Genomic DNA, 5,131 nt, shown 5'->3' on the forward strand with positions numbered 1-5,131 from the left:
ATATAAAAATACTTAAAAAAATAATTTTCAGTCTCAGCCCTGCGTTCATCCAGTCTTCTACACCCCTACTCCAGCCAACACTTTTTTTTAACCCTTATCTGAGGATATGTTTTTACTGATTTTAGAGAGAAAGGGAGAGACAGACAGACACAGAGAAACATCAATATGAGAAACATCGACTGGTTGCCTCCTGTATGTGCCCCAAATGGGGATTGAACCCACAACCTGGGTACATGCCCTGACCAGGAACTGAACCCTCAACCTTTGGGGATGACGCTCCAACCAACTGAGCTCCTGGCCAGAGCCCAGGCAACCACTTTTATATGCTCCCTGTGTATTCTCCCAGTGTTTCATTTTAAAAGACAAATTTATTGAGATAAATTCACATACATTTACCCATTTAAAGTGTACCACTCAATGGTTTTAGTATATTCAGAGTTGAACAGTCATCGTCACAATTAATTTTCGAACATTTTCATCACTCCTAAAATGAACCCTGTGCCTGTTAACATTCACTTATTTCCCCTAGTTGTTCCCGGCATTCCCTCACAATCTTCATGCTGGGAAGGTCCACGGTGACGTCTCCTCTTCTGTCCTAAACATTCGTATCTGAGTTTCCTCTCATTTGCCTCGGTGAATCTAGCTAAAGATTTACCAATTTTGTTGAAGCTACTTTTGGTTTGTTTCATTGATTTTTCCCCATTGTTTTCCAGTGTTTCTTTTCGCTAATACAAATCTACATATTCTTATTTTTCCTTCCTCCTTATGCAATAGGAAGCATACTATATACCTTGAACACTAGTGTATTCTGAAGGATGTACTTCAGGTAAAGGAAAACGATCGTAAATAGATCTGAGATGTGAGAACAAATAAAGAGCCACAAAAGGGGCAAATGACTAAATCTTAAACACTAATTAAAACAAGTATTAATGTCTTGTGAAATAGAAAAAAATAAGAATTAAACATACAACAATAACAACATACAAGTGAGGAAGGAGGTAAATGAGGTTAAATGTATTATGTATGGGCGGGTAAAGGTACATCTTCGCTTCGATTTTCATGTTATGAATGAGTATTGGATAAACTCCTAACGCCTCCTCAGATTCCCTTGGCCATTTGCCTCTTCCCAAGGTGCTGCCTGCCTCCCACTCCACACTGTTGCTGCCTTTGCCCAGCTTCCTGAGCGGGCTGGAGTCTGAACTGAAGTACACCAAGCCTATCTGACCTGAGTTGCTCCTCCGCCCCCCAGAACTGGCGGCAATGTCACACCGCTGACCATGAGATCTGGCTTCCTAAGAAGTTACCAAAGGAGGCAATGACACAGCTTTGTATGGCAAACCTTAGCCAATGGGAAATGGGAGATGGGAGAAGTTGGTAAACTGTATTACCCCTCCCTTCCTCCCTTCAACGGACTGCTCAGAAGGGCAGTTTCTCCTTATAAACCTTCTGGAGAAGTACCACACTGTAAGTGAGCACACCTGCTGGGACACTCCTATGAGTCTTCACTGCTTGTCACCAAGCCTGGCCACCGTGGCAACACACTGTATCAATTTTTTCCCTGACCTTACTTCCTTTCCTTTTCTTCCCTACCCTCACTTTCCTGCCCTCCCAAATAAAGGAACAATACTTTCATCTTTGTCTCAGGCTCTACTTTCTTTTTTTGAGTATATTTTATTGATTATGCTATTACAGTTGTCCCAATTATTTTTGCCCCTTTATCCCCCTCTACCTTGCACCCTCCCACCCTCCAGCATTCCCCCACCGTAGTTCATGTCCATGGGTCCTACATATAAGTTCTTTGGCTTCTCTATTTCCCATACTATTCTTAACCTCCCCCCGTCTATTTTGTACCTACCATTTATGCTTCTTATTCCCTGTACCTTTTCTCCCTCTCTCTCCTCTCCCCCTCCCCACTAATTACACTTCATATGATAAATCTGTTCCTGTTATAGTTGTTTGCTTAGTACGTTTTAGTTCTAGTTTTTTTTTTAGTTTCTGTTGTTGATAGTTGTGAGTTTGTTGTCATTTTACTGTTCATATTTTTGATCTTCTTTTTCTTAGATAAGTCCTTTTAACATTTCCTATAATAAGGGCTTGGTGATGATGAACAACTTTAACTTGACCTTATCTGGGAAGCACTTTACCTGCCCTCCCATTCTAAATGCTAGCTTTGCTGGATAGAGTCATCTTGGATGTAGGTCCAGCCAAGATGGAGGCATAAGTAGAAACACTTCGCTTCCTCGCACAACCAAAAGAAGGATAACCACCAATTTAAAAACAATAAACAACCAATTTAAAAACATAAAACAAGAAAATCAAAATGCATGGAACTCCAGCAACCAAGAAGTTAAAGAACATTCATCCAGACCAGTAGGAGGGGTGGAGACAGGCAGCCAGGTGGAGAGGACTGTGTGGGCAAGGAGGGGCTGGCTGACTGGGAAACTAAAGATTAAAAAAACCTCTGGCTATAAAGTTCTGTGGGTGTTGCAAAGATGGGAGAAACTCCCAGTCTCACAGGAGAGGTCACTGGAAAGTGGGGCTAGAGGGGGGCAAGTGAGTAGCATTGTCCCCCCTCAGAACCCTCCCCCCACACAGTGCAGTAAAGAGGGTTGCCCCACCCTGGAAAATACCTAAGTCTCTGCCCATTACAACGTAACAGGCCCGTGGAGACAAAGAAATATGGCCCAAATGAAACAACAGATCAAAGGTCCAGAAAAAGAGCTAAGTGATGAGGAGATAGCCAACCTATCTGATAGAGAGTTCAAAACACTGGTAATCAGGATACTCATAGAATTGATTGAGCTCAGTTGCAAAATGAAGGAAGAAGTGAAGGCTACACAAAGTGAAATAAAGGAAAACATACAGGGAACCAACCATGAAGGGAAGGAAACTGGGACTCAGGTTCTACTTTCTAGAGGACCCAAGTTAAGAAATTTATGTGGATTGTAATTTCTAGTGTCACCACTAAAAGAATAAAAATAGAGTATATAATTTCCAAGCTAGTTGAGGAAAAACCTAGAATGGTAGAAAAGAATCAATCCAAAAAAGGCAAGAAAGAAAAGAAAAATAAAGATGGAATAGTTGAAACAACATAAAGTGAAATGTTAGATTTAAACCCAAATACATCAGTAGACACATTTAATATAAATGGATTAAATGCTTCAGTCAAAAGGCCAAATTAAAAAGAATATGAAGTAAAATGTATACACTTAAAAGTATTTAAAATAAATCTAATTTTCATAATGAATTTTAGGTATTAAGAAGTTTTCTAATTAATCAAACAGCAGAACTCAGAAAGGCATATTATTCAGAAAGATTTCTAAGGCTAAACGGTTTCCTGCAGTATTGTAGTACATTGTGCAATTCGAAAAGGAAATTTAAAGGCCAGAACTAACAATCTTAGATCACCATCTCTATTTCTGTAATCTTAAACCAGGATTTTCTTTACAATTGTGAAAAAGAAAATTCCTCCTTAAGCCTAATTAAAATATTCACCTTAACCTTATTAATTATGCAAATGAAACCTAAAACTGTAGAAAGAGATGGAGTATCCAAAATACGGCACGGAATATTCCTTTCATACACAGTGAGGCTGTGCATCTAATGTGTCTCTAGTAACTGTTCAATAGGTGAGCGCTCACGACCTTTCTTCTGAGTCAGGTATGGGGAGACAGAATACTCTGATCATGTTAAAGGCACCTCCTAGAAGCCACTGATGCCTCCTGCTGACAGAGCGGAAGGAAGAAGGCAGCAGTTACCTAGTTACCGAGAGTTGAAAGCTGTTTCCACATAAAGAATCATTTAGGTATGACTCCTGGGAAAAAGATCTATCACTTTGGCCACATTATGTTTTTTGTGTGTGTGTGTGAGTGTGTGCACACTGTTAAAAGTGCACATTCCTGGGCTCCACCCAGGATTTATTGAATAGAATCTCCAGGGTGGGATTACACTGTCTTCATTGATAAAATACTTCACTAATACTTATTATTCCTAAAATCATGAGTATCACAGTGAAAATCAATCTAGAGTGACTGAACTTAGATTTCAAACAAACATACTTTTGCTATGGAGACCAGATGCACTCTCACCAGGGCAGACCCTGAAAGGAGTTCTGCCTCTAATGGTATTTCTGCATTCAGCCTGAAACAGACCTCATCGTACTTTCTCACCTAAGTTTTTCTGATGACCTAGAGTGGGAAAGTTAAAGAAGATTAAGTCAAATAGTCCCTGGGTACGAACATGAGTGAGGGTAACAGGGATAGATGCCACAACTTTCTTCAGCTTAAACTATATGGTAAATCAGCCTGCTACCAAACGACCAAAATGGTGGTATTAGATATACTCCATGAAGTAAAACAGTTTACCAATTACTACAGAAGAAGCTTTAAAGTAACAGGTTTAGCATGTGAGAGTGAAAAGGTTAACAAGACCTTTTCCTTCACTGCATGTGAATCACCTTCAGTTAAGCTTTCTAGCTCTATTGTCATGGTAACGGATAAAGGTAGGAATGTCAACTACATTTTTGGGCAACTTTGCTCCTGGTAAAAATGACTCCAGATGACCAAATTGTAACTGGACTGGATGCACTATTAATAACCTGATAAGAACCTCATGCTCCAGGCTCTCCTGAGTGTGGTAACTCTTGGAAGCAACATGTCCCTTATGGGAGACATGGAAGTTGTGCTTATGGACCTGTTAGAAGAGATCTTGGCTCCTTGAGGCCTATGGCGGACCTCATGGTTGTGCACCTGAAATGTGCGGGCTGCACTGCTGCAAGGACGTCCGCTGCTGCAGCACTGCCTGCTGCCGCCCTCCTGGCAGCCTCCTGCTCCTCTTTAATACCCCTTCGAGGGAACTGCCACGCATGGCCGTGGTCCTCTTGTGAGTTTGAATGTTTAAGCCTAAAAAGATCCCTGTCGGTCACAGCCACAAATAACTTCAAATGCACTAATTACGTAATTATATTCTGATTGCTTAGTTAAGCCAAAAAAGAGCCTTTGTGTGAGCACAGCAGTATATTAATTTCAAATGCATTAGTTTCATAACTATTGATTAATTTTCATCCTACACTGAATTTACACTTAATTTTCTTTCTACACTAAAAATGAATAAAAATGAGTAAGTCATTGAA

The sequence above is a fragment of the Desmodus rotundus genome, chromosome 1 (genome assembly GCF_022682495.2).
Source record: "Desmodus rotundus isolate HL8 chromosome 1, HLdesRot8A.1, whole genome shotgun sequence".
Taxonomy (NCBI): Eukaryota; Metazoa; Chordata; class Mammalia; order Chiroptera; family Phyllostomidae; genus Desmodus; species Desmodus rotundus.